The sequence below is a fragment of the Lepisosteus platostomus genome, chromosome 8, assembly GCF_059453375.1.
Source record: "Lepisosteus platostomus isolate fLepPlt1 chromosome 8, fLepPlt1.hap1, whole genome shotgun sequence".
NCBI classification, from domain to species: domain Eukaryota; kingdom Metazoa; phylum Chordata; class Actinopteri; order Semionotiformes; family Lepisosteidae; genus Lepisosteus; species Lepisosteus platostomus.
This window is the reverse complement of record NC_142618.1, coordinates 50,811,275-50,823,919: the sequence shown is the minus strand read 5'-3', so window position 1 is coordinate 50,823,919 and position 12,645 is coordinate 50,811,275. Positions and strand designations below refer to the sequence as shown.

The 12,645-nt window shown below is 41.2% G+C and overlaps 1 protein-coding gene across 1 annotated transcript in view; it reads left to right on the top strand.

Moving 5' to 3' along the window:
• Positions 1-3,032: 3,032 nt before the first annotated feature.
• The window catches only part of LOC148657487 (dnaJ homolog subfamily B member 6-like), a 47,877-nt gene continuing 38,264 nt past the window's right edge, over positions 3,033-12,645 (top strand). Inside the window, exon 1 of the mRNA XM_088643834.1 lies at positions 3,033-3,187. The gene's annotated coding sequence lies outside the window, so the exon portion shown is untranslated. The remainder of the gene's footprint in view (positions 3,188-12,645) is intronic.

Genomic DNA, 12,645 nt, shown 5'->3' with positions numbered 1-12,645 from the left:
GATTTTATTTGAAACATGAACGCTCAAACTAAACAATGATGGGTGAAAGAAGTTAAAGGTGTCTTGAAAATTGAAAAAGAAGCATAAAAATTCACCTGAGTAAATGTTTAGTAGCAGCACTACTGGCAGCAATTACAGCTGTGAATCTTTTTGCACACTGGGATGATGCAGTTTTCACCTTGTTTCAATGCTGTAAGGTTGGCAGGGATTGAAAAAGGACAGCAATTTCAAATCTTGCTACATATGTACTATTAGATTGAAATTGTGACTTTGACTAGGCAACTAGATATTTCGCTTTGCATTTGGACCAAAAATAGTTCCCTTCCTTTTACTCTGCCATGCAGACCAGCTTTGTGGAGAGACTGAGATATTGATTCATGGATAGCTTTCTCCCATCTCAGCCATTGAAGTCTGTTGCTCTTTCAAGGTCAAAACTGGCTTTACGATGACATCCTGAACCATTTTCTTCCTTGCCCACCTGCTTTAACGGTATAGTCTGATCTAGGCAGTGTCTCAGTGATAGGGTTGTTTCTGTTAGGCCTTCATAGTTGAATCTTTGCTTCACACTCACTGCCTGACAGAGGGACATTCCAGAGACAGGTGCATTTATTCTGAAATCATAAGAGCCACTTTAAAGTGGTTTTCAGAAAGAGTAGTATTGCTACCCTGGAGTTCTGACTAAATTCCCCCCCTGGCCTTTACCAGTCATGGCCTCCTAAAACTCCCCATCTATGAATTGGCTTCATCACTGTATTCTCCTCTCCACTGATAGCTGGTGTGTGCTGGAGTGTACTGGTGCACTTTGGCTGCACTTTGGCTGCTATCACATCATCCAGGTGATGCCGCTCATTGGTGGTGGTGGAGGGGAGTCCCCATTACCTGTAAAGTGCTTTGAGTGGAGTGTCCAGAAAAGCACTATATAAGAGTAAGAAAATGGGTGAAAAGTCTACCTGTGTTTCTGAGGTCCTCTGACCCCTGGTTCAAAGCCATTCTCTAACATTTTATTAACTACTGCAAATTTGACGTTCTGTACCATACAATATGTAGTGTTTAGATTTTATTTTTATACTTTAAATATTTTATCATAAAATTCAATTTAACTGGGAATGCATAAAAAAACTTTGTTAACTTAATGTATTAATGTTCCTTTGACATCCACTGCTTATTTCCTTATACTGTACAAGCATATCTTGTAAAACTTAAGTTTAAATATCCCCACAACTCATATAGGGACTATGCAGCTGTCAACATTTAAAATCTATTTTGAAAAGGTGTTCCTGTGAGTAAGTCAATTGTATTTCTTTTTAGTTATTCTAATTTAATTGTTTGTGTTTCTTGTGAATTTTTATTTTATAATCATTTTAAAGTAAATGTACAACATATACAGAAATGCATTAATAATGCTATGCAAGGTAGGAGAACCAATAGTGTCTGTTTGTTTTTTTGAGAGCATTTCTATAGCACTATATCTAAAATCTACAGAAATTAAAACTATTGTGACGGTTTTTAAATTCTGGCTCTTAAAGATTATGCTAATATAAAACTACTCTTTTAGAGAATATCCCAGCATAAAGACGTGCATTACGTATTGTGCTATCCATGTTATAAAAGCTTAGTATTCCAAAATGTGGTGGAGTTGATAGGTATAGGAGGTTGACAAGAACATTTACTGAAGTAACATTTTAAGCAAAATAATGTATAAGCAAAACATATAATGTTTATATGAATACTGTGTGTACTGTATAATATTGCACTGTAAATTGAATATGTTTTTATTCTACAGTATATCTAACACACTATAGCACATGTATTACTGTATTATGAGTATTAGGAGCACAGGAGCTCATCAGGGTTGTGTCTTATCATCTTTGCTTTACTCTCTGTTCACAAATGACTGTATTTCACATTCAGATTCTGTAAAAAATGTTCAAGTTTCCTGATGACGCTACTCCTGTAGGGCTCACCGCAAACGATGATGAATCAGTAAACAGGAATGAAATAGCTGAATTAGTTGATTGGTGTAGCCTAAACAAACTGGAACAAAATGTCAGCAAAATAAAAGAACTTTAGGCAAAGCAAAAGAGCACTATTCATCACTGGTCAGAAAATTCTCTGAATTCTCTGATCTCTAAGATCCTAGCCAACCCTTCCCACTCTGCTCAACCTCTGTATGTGCTCATTGAACCAAATTCCGTGCAAGTAGTTGTTATGTCAATAAACTATAAAGTATTAGTATATATGACATACCCATGTTATATAATATATAACGTGTATTCAGTATATAATACATGGTGTTCCTATGGCATTGATATAGATTAATTCCATGCAACTAGTTGTTATGTCCATAAACTATAAAGTATTAGTATATATGACATACCCATGTTATATAAGTATATAACGTGTATTCAGTATATAATACATGGTATTCCTATGGCATCGATATAGATTAATTCTACAATTTACAATCCACAATCCTTTGGTAAGAAAAACAATCTACAAATGCAAGAATCAACCTGTGTGGTTATTAAGCACAGAACTATAGTACTACACAACATATTACAGAACGTGACTGTAATAGTGTAGGCCTTGTAGTAACGTACTGTAGTGAGCACTATAGTAAATTGTATAGTACTACACTAGTGTATCACAATACTATACTGTTGTGCTGTAATACACACAAATTGCAATATGCTATACTTGCTATACTTTTTACCTAAGAAACACACAAATTAAAGCACACGTATAAAGGGTAATTCTTCTATACTCTTAATCCAAAAATCTCAAAATGCCTCACAAATACCACAGGTAAGAACATCAGTACACGTCCGTCCTATTTTGATTACTACAGAACATTCTGGAAATGGTTTTATGTGGGAAGCGCGTTTGTATTTTGTGTATGAAGGGATCTGGCAAAATAAATATTATTAACCACAACATTAAAGACGACAAAGCAGACGCCGGTTCACGTCAACCACAAATTTCCAGAACATTTCTAGGATAAATTCCCCTCCTCCCCCCCATTAGAGTTTGCGGCTTTGGCTGTAGCAGGAAGTGACGTTACAAGTGCCGAGGAACAAGCAGGGGCACCAGAAGTTGGTCTTGTGCGGAGCGTTTAGAGTACAAAACGTACAATATACAGTATAAAACAACAGCAACAAAAGGGAGGTCTTGGTAGCCGAACAGGGAGGTGAGTCTGTGTCTGATGTTGTCCTGACCGCCGACGGTTGCGTTTGTGCGTAGTGAGTGCACGTCGTGGAGGATGGCGAAGGGAGAGTGCAAATACTGCGTGCTCTGAATACATTTGCCGAGCTGGTTAAGATGTGATCCAGAGAAATATATGCCCCTGCGTGTCGCAGCGATATCGGGGGAGGGTTGTTCATCCGGGGGGGATCCCCGGAGTCTGTATGACTAGAACCCTGAAAGCGTGAAAACGGCAGAGATTGGCGGGGGGGGAGGATCTTTTGTCCTCCAGGATAGTGGTGAGGAAAGTGTCCCCCTCAAAACACGGGGTCTCCCCTGATGACGAGGATGGTGGGTTCGTAGACACTCTCTCTCTCTCCCCCCCCCCCCCCCGCCGCCCCGGTTCTGCTGTGAAGTATTTCATGATTGAAGAGTCGCGTCGTCTCTTAATTGCTCTTAGATGCGAGTATTGGATTTAGTACGTGCGTGAGCTGGGAACCCCATTTCGAGCAAAACACCTCTCAAAGAAAAACCTCGCAGCACGGACCGCACTGGGTGAACCCAGGTCCGGGTCGACCCGGGGTGACTGTGTTTTTGGTGTCGCTGCCCCTCACCGCGGCCAGTGACCAACGCCAGTACCTGCTGCTCTCTATGAGCAATGTTATCGCTGTTGACAGGGCCGCTCTTAGGATGTCGGCGGGGCATAAAGGCAAAACTGGACGTAACCGGTGTTTTTTGTTTTGCGAGGCAAGCGGTGTCGGGAGGTACTACACGGCTTGGGCCCGCCTGCGGTTGGCTTTGTACACCGGTGTTTTCAATCCGCACCGAAGACCGAGGCGTGTCTGGATGAGTGTGGGGACGTCCCCACTAAAGACCCCCCCCTGTCCACTCCAGCAGGCGCCGAGCACCGTGTATCCCTGTCGCCCTGGTCCCTGGACTGGATTAGCCGGTTCAAATGAAGGTAGTCTTGCCCCTGCGTCCAGGGGGCACTTTCTCCTTCCCTCTCCTCAGAGTACACGTGAGGCTGGATGTAGTTTACAGTCCGTGACTTATAATAATAATAATAATAATAATAATTGGTTACACTTATATAGCGCTTTTCTGGACACTCCACTCAATGCGCTTCACAGGTAATGGGGACTCCCCTCCACCACCACCAATGTGCGGCATCCACCTGAACTTTTAGTGATGGGCTGATTTGTTAAATGCTGAGACACGGCCCTTGGTTTGTGGCTCTTCTTGTCAGTTCCCTCTTTGGCTTTAGGGCTGTTGTTATTTTCGATTTGTAAACATTTCCTTTGCTGACGCCGGCGAGCTTTCCGTGCGAATCCAGGGCGAGGAAGAGTTACTTCTGATCTTTTGAAAAATGTGTGTGCCAGTCTAGTTTTGACACCGCGTGTGAAATTAGGTAAAACTGCTGCTGAGCTGTCACTATTTGGACTTTTCTACAGTAAAAAAAAAAAAAACCTGAATAGCTGTAGGGGACATTTGTGTTGATTTAGCAAATTTCAAGATTTTCATAACGTCTGCTCGTGTATTAGCATGAGGGAGTACGCTTTAGTGAGCTGCAGTTGACACCAGAATACAATCCTGGTTGTGGATGTCCTCTTAATCCACTTAATACCCTGTGCATGTGGCACAGAAAAGCCATTGCTACAGTGCTTTAAATGTGTTAATTTTCAACAGGTTTGCACTCAATCTATAGATTCATTTCTAAAGTCCCCTCTGTGCTTTATTAGGAAAGAGCTGCTGTTACTGGTGCCTATATTACACACACAGCCATGAGACCCAACGATACAGTTTCTTAGCAAATGGTATATTTCTGTTCAAGCCATTTGAAAAGTGTTGCTTGTGAGATCTGTGTTTTTGGTTTCTGGAGCAAGCACTTCAAAGTGTATTGAATGTCTTTAACTTAGACACTTGGATAGTTTGCTGGCTACGTATGAAGTAGCTGGCTTGCCAGTATCTTTGGGAGGTAGTTTTGGCTATGTAAAGATAGGTTGTCTTGCACCAGTTCTAAAGATGGTGGTTAAGTTGCAAACGCTAATCCTATCCCGCTTTTAGCCTAAAATCATACAGTGTGATGGATTGTGAGAGAAGGACCTTCCATCCAGACTTTCGGTTTCAGGGGAGTAAGGGTTTAGTCTAAAAATCAGCGTATTGACCTACATGATGCTCTCTTGTTTGCGTAATTCAGGACTGTTGGAGATGAGGCCTTTGTATCTGTGTGTTGGGCCAGCTGCCTTCATGAAATGATAAAGCACACCGTGATTAATGGAGTGGTCACATGAGGAAATAAACCAGATCTGCTCTTTCCTTGTCTGGAAGATAAGAGGACTGTGAACCCAGAAACTTTTATTTTATTTGGTCATTAATTATATATAATTTATAAAATGTCATGACGTATTTAACCTTTTTCCCTGTGTTTAAGGCTACCTTTTAGAGGCATTACTTAATTTCTTAACTATAAACAAGCTGAAAAAAATGTTGGAGAAACAGCAGAAAAGGACTTAAGAAGTATAATTCTGAGATTGCACATTTGTTGAATAAACAGAAATGTAATTTAGACAAGGTATGTGATCTGTTTGCACTGAACTGTCATTTACATCACAATAACTAATTGGACTTCTGTCAGTGATGTACAGACTTTCTGTCCTGATGCAAGATCTTGAGACTTGCAGCAGCAGTTTTAGGGATGGGAATCCCTTTGGTTCAGGGGCATCTGTTTTGATGTCACAATCCATGCGTTGTGATCGAGGGATTATGTGTTGGACATGTTACACAAGTGGTTGGTGGACATTAGCGTGGGCTACTGCTGATCTGTACTGTTGTATCGTTGTCTGCACACTGTGAGTTGGAAGCAGATAAGCTAGTGAGCCCTGAAGTACAGAGCTGACCTTGCTTATCTGTCTTGCTAACATGAGGGGGGGCTGGACTTGTACAGGCGTCCCCCGTTTTATGGGAGGGTTACATTCCACAAAAAACACGCATCAGCGGTACCTTAACCCTGCAGGGGGCAAAAAGATGTTCTGTGGAACGGTGTTAAATGTAGTGTTCCAAATGCATTTGGATCATACAAATACATGCTGACATACATTAGGAATTAAAACTAAACTTAACGTAAATGTTATTTGACACATTATTCTAACTAAAAATAAATCAACGCTCACCAAAATAGGCAGACCGTAAGGCTCGGGGGACCGAGATGTGGGTGCTGATTTTGACTCCAAAATAACAGCAGCAGCTATAGCAGGAACAGATGGAAATTGCAAACGCGCCGCATAAGTAGCTCAGACCCGCAAACCGCGGTGGCGAGTGCGTGACTGAAAGAGGAGCGACGCGTTGGGCAGGTTTTGGCGGGAAGAAGCACGTCTATAGTTTGTGCGGTGCATCTTGGCGGGCTTCTGGGCGTTTCGCGGGAATTTGCTCTACCGCCACAGATCCCGTAAAAATGATTTTTTTTTTGCATTAAGCGGGATCAGTCGCGTAAAAGCGCATTCGCATAAATCGGGGGACGCCTGTGTTTGCTTAACATTGCAGCGGTCTAGCCATTGTCCACCCATCCATTTTCTCACTCTTTCTCCCACCTCAGGGTTGAGGGGGAGAAGGAGCTGACCCAAGCAAGTAATGGGTGCAAGGCATGGTACACTTAGATTGGGACACGGGGCAGACGCACAGACACAGTCTCACACCTAGAGAACATCAGTTCAGTTCTGTCAGTTTTCCAAGCAGATAACGTCCTAGGGCAGGAATTGAACTGAGGCAGTAATGCTATCCACTGCACCCCTGTGCAGTGCACCAAACCTGGTGCTATGGTTTCCTCCCCCAGTCCATCAACATACTGGTAGATTAATAACTTCACTTGCTGCCCTGTCCAGCTGTTCACTCTCCCTGCCATCTTTCATTATTCATCTATTAGCATGAATCTGGTCCTGGAGTCAGTGCTCACTGACTGCAAATATTATAGCCACCTTAAAACATCCATGCCTGCAAATCTTGAGGCAAGATTATGCTTTTGCTCAACCTACTCTGTCGCTATTATAATTATTGCAAGGTCTAAGTGATAATCGGTTTGGCAAAAATTGTGGGTTGAAAAGCATTGAAACCCCAACTTGCAGTGCGGTGGCGTTGGGGTGCCACACAAGCCCTTGGATTATTCACTGGTTGATTTTGAAAGGAAGGCCATTATTCTGATTGTGGCGCTCAAAGTACATAAGTAGTGCAAAACATGCGTGTGGATGCTCATACTCAAAACCCAGGATTGATTTAGGCTGCACTTCACATCCCATTTCTGGGCTGCCAGCTGAGTTGCTAATTGTATGATTGCCCAGTCACAGATCAGCCTTGTGCCTGAATCCTCCTGCCAGTCCGTTAGCCAATTTATCAGCCCAAGTGAATCAGCTCTCAGAACAAAGTAATTAGGCTCGGCAGCTTCAATCTGCCACAGACCACACACACGGTACAATTCCTTGTGCTCCACTTCAGGATGCAACATGTATGTTGCGTTCTTAATGTGCTTTAGAGGATTTTAAACCGCTGGTTAGTTTGCGGCTCTTTACAGTCTGCTAACATTCCCGTTCATTCTTTAGATGTCAGTGGCCTGTGCTATTTTTATTGTAGGTAAATGACAAACGTCAACCAGAGAGGCTCTGATTGTAGGGAGATTTTCCAAGAGCACCAGCTTGTCCCCCTGGAGTTCTCTGTAGCCAGAATTCAGAAATGGTTGTTCTTGACGTTATTGTTTTTTAATATGGGATTTAAGTTTCACAGAATGCTTAAAATGTGAACTTTAATATTAAAGCGGTTTTGTGTAATAAGCAGAAAAAAACTGTTTTATATTGTTTGTGATTGGATTAATCTTAGTTCATTCTTCTTAAGTCAGTTTGGGTAAATCATAATAAAAATAAAGAGAGGACGCTTTTGCGTTTATAACATTTAGCCTGAGAACATACTTAAACGTTTTTTTTGCTTTTCTTTTCCTTTGCTGTTCTTAATTACCTGCAATACACTGGCAGCCCGATGTCTTATTTAATGACATGTTTGAACATTAAAAATTACTCTTCTACAATGAAAACCTCTTGCTTCACAGCACATCATAGCCTGAACTTTTCTCAACACTGGACAAAAAAGGTAGGCAAAAAATGTTGATTTATAACCGTTTCTCCTCATTCAAGGCCAGGCTTGCTACGTTTTTTAAAATAGTTGGGGGAAATTGACTTTTAATGTTATTAGAATGTCACGTGCTGGATCTGATCTACATAAATGTTCTGTCACTTAGATGGCATTTGAATGTCTTGTACTGGATAGATTGGTTTTCGTCTGACATTTTAATAGTCTTTGATGCAACTGAATTTTTTTGGGTTGAAATTAAAACGAGAGAGCAGCTTAGTCACTGCAAAAATGTTTTTGGTTTCCACTCTCATGGGGGAGAAAACTGGATGGCAAGTTGGTCCATGTTTTGTTGTAAGAACCATGGCTCAGCTTTACTTTTAAATGTTTGAATTCTTGGTGCTAAACTGTATGCCTTGTGCCGGGCAATGTTTTTGATAACCGTGTAGTAGTCGGCTATCTGCAAAACGCAGTAGTCTAAAGTTATAAGTTGAGAGAGTCAGTTAATATGTACCTTTTAAAAAGCAATGGTTTCCCAATGTAGTTGGCTCTAAACTTTTGAATGTTTTTTTGCATGAAAAATGGTGTGATAAAACCATATTGCAAATAAATTTTACTTTAATGAGGAGAGGATATACTTGATAAGATTCTACCTGAGAAAAATGTAAAATGTAAAATAGTCAAGTGGGTGAGCTTACTTTGAATGGAATCCATTAAAATATTATGTGAAAATGACTTGCTTAACAAAGCAAAAACATCTGTTAGGAGAAAATACCATTGCTGCACCTCACTTTTGACTCACTTCAGACAGGGAGGGTTTGTGTTGTCTCATTGATAGCGACGTGCCGGCTGTTGTTACTGTGCCTGACAATTGAAACAGAATGGGATTTAGGGGACATGGTGGGGTTGAATGGTCAGGAAGAGAGAAGAGGTGAGCTTGCAGATGCTGAATGTTTGGCATCTGCAACAACTGACAGGCACCCATATACTGCTGAAACAGAACAAGAGAAAGCAACAGAAGATTTTTCAGAATTGAAGTTTTTGATCCTACATTTCTAGCACTATTAGACAGCTGCCTTTTAAAGTAGAGCTTCTTAAAGTACAGCACCAACAGTTTACTTTTCTAACACCAATACATTAGTACTGATATTAATGTTCAAACTATACAGACTGTACAAAGTTAGAATGTGTATTCTGGTGTTGTTTTTCAGGAACATAAGGCATTGAAGCACTGTTTCAAAAACTTGTTTGAAAGATGTGCTTTCAAACTTGTTTGATTTGTTGTTCCCTCTAAATAACTTGTGTTTTAAGTTTATTTTTAAATGTAGTGCACGATTCACTGCACTTGAATCGTTTCTTTAGAACACACTGACCTGCTCTGTAAGGAAAACCAGTGGCCTGTGCCAGGGATGGGCACCACGTGGATCCCGATCTGTTCAGTCATGCACTCCCGCTTGCTCAGGGACTCTTTGAACTGCCTGAAATCATTGGAATGTCAGAATCTGCCTTCGCTGGAGCAAAGCGGAAAAGCACCTCCCACTCCTCGCCACCCCCCTTTTCATTTTTTCATTCCATAGATATAGTGGTGTCTCCTGGCAGTGTTTCGGAAATTGTGCACAGCTGGCAGACTGATCCGAGTTTACAATGTTTTCCTCCGTTTCGCGTTGTCCGTCCCCATATTGTGATACACATTGTCCCCAGCACGTTCTCGCCACAGTTGGAACAGTTGGAACAGTGGCTCATAGAAACCAGCCAGCTAACGTTTCAAAGGCAACAGGAGGACCTTCCAAACATTCCTATAAATGTAATTTGCTGATACCACTAAAAAGTCAATCTCTGTGTAAATGTTATTACCGTTCTTGTGCGAGAAATGCACCCGCCGTCTTGTGATTACGTTTATACTTTAGATAATGTGGTTTCTGTTGGAAGACGGAGACCATCGTTTATCTTTTACCTTTTGTAAATTTCTACATTTCACAATAGTTGCTGTCTGGTTATTTTGTGTGGAAAATGAAGGGCAGTGCCGCACGTGCGCTACACTATAGGTTTTAGGCCCTGGAAAAGGAGTCCTAGACGAGCTGCTGCTTTTTCTTCCTTTTTCCTGAAAGTGTTTCCTGTGATAATGCAAAGCAACTCTAGATTGGAGAGGTGTGGAATGGGGTTGGTGCCCTCTATCAGACTATCGGCAGTAATCCCTATACCTCATCATCTGCACCCTCACTGGGATTCATCTCCTGCTGTGCACAGTGTGTAGTGTACTTCAGTGAGCTATTCAGCTTCATTTATGAATCTTGCAACATGCAAATTTGCGATAAACATTTAGCGTTTTATTCTAATTAGATGAGCTGGATGAAATACCTTCGATTTTTAGCCAAAGCCAATACATCTCCTGGCATGCAGAGTTTTTCCTCTGCCAGCTGTAGGTTCTTGATTTCGAACGAAACATTACAGCTCCTTATTTTCTCAGTCCACGCACCCATATATAGAAAAACAGGGCCGTTCTCCTGCCAAGTTAGAAAAAGCTGCTAACATAGCAATTTTGAAAGTTGTTTAGATTGCTATGTTTGTTGCACACCAATGGAGCTACAAGGTCTACAGAGCACGCAATGTTAAAACTTAAAATATGGAAAACCAAAGTCTCCATTTCTTTGCTGTAATTCAGAACCTGTGATGCTTTGATTGCTCTACTGTTTTCTGGGCCTTTTCTGATTTTGGTCCTTTGACGTGTAAATGTCCCAATGGCTGGACAGGACCCATTCATTGTGCACAGCAGGATCTGTGCCCGGGGTTCGTATTTTTTAAAATATTTTTCCCCACCTATATACAAAGTGTGATCTACTTCGTTGGTACTTTTCAAATATGTTAGGTACGAAGAAAAATTGCCAATAAGCTGGAATTAAAATCGTTCTTCAGGTTGCAGTGTAATACAGGACAAAAATGTAGTTACTTTCGTGTTTTTCTAATCAAAGTCATTACAGTGCCATATGATGTTAGGGCACTATGCAGTGTTTCTTAATCACCATTTATTTGCCAAGGACTCGATCCTGTTGAATGCATTGGAAAATGGTGCAGTTCTGCCCCCCCCCCACACGCACACGAGATAACCATCATGAACGTCACTCACTCTCTAAAGCTATTTTATTTAACCCAAAAGACACCTGCCAAGCACTTTTATCGGTTTGCCTGGAAACTGGGGAGTTTCTCCGAATGGCACTGCTGCCTCACAGCTCCAGGGTTTCAGGATCAGTTCCAACTTGGCTTGCAACCTTAAGTTGTTGTGGAGTTTGCTAGTTTTCCTGATGTTAACAGTGGCATCCTGCTGGATGTCCGGTCTTCCAAAGGCATGCTGTTTAGGATTGTTTGGCAATCTTAAGTCTTTGCCACACTGCAGGACTCGACATGACTTGACTTCTAGTCGAGAGCATGTCAAATTTTACAGTCGCAGTTGCTGAATCTCCCTGCCTTCTCTGTCCTAGAGGGTGTCAAATCATACGACTAGCAATCGCAGGGAGTGACTAATTACACGATTTCCTCATGACTTTCCATCACGGTTCCAAATCTCGTATTGTGCTGCGAAAGTACCGCAAGGCCACCTCGTTTGGCAGTCTCCTTTGCCTGTAAAGAGCTTTGAGTGGAGTGTCCAGAAAAGCACTATGTACGTGTAGGGAATTTATTATAAATAAATCTGCCTTGAATCATTCTAGCAAAGGGGAGATGTTATTTAAACGATTGGAAGAAGAAAATGTCTAATTTGTAAGTTTTATTGCAAATAAGTCTTTATAGCACCAAGGTATTAAAAGCAGCCAAGTCTATTATGATCGGTTCTTGTAATTCTGATAAAGGTACAATAATACTTGCTCCACAATTAGTAATGCAACTTGCACGTGCAGCTTTGAGTCGGTTTAGTTTAGGAGGCTGCGTAACGGTAAGTTGGCCTGTTTGCAGTGGAAACCGATATGACTGAAAGCTGATGTTTTGAAGAGGCAGTGGAATGTTTGTCAAGTTGACTTTCTGTAATCGCCCAGTCTCATTGGGTGAGTGAGAGTGCAAAAGCCCATGTTTGCAATTGGGTTTGTTTTAGGAATCCATCTTAATTTTATACATTCTCTTATTTATATTTGTATAGTTTATAGAATGCAGAGTTCTATGGCAGTTTAGCCTCTGGTTTATTGATTAAATATTAGCATTTATTGAAAAGGCAGTTATAGTACAGGTTTTTTTCCTGTCAGCTCTCTGTTCTTAAACTGTGAAAACCGTAAATTCTTGTGATACTAATCAGTATTGAATAGTAAAATAGGCAGAAATGGCCAAAAGTATATTGTTTTAGATTACCTAGCAAAGAGACTGCTGGTTATT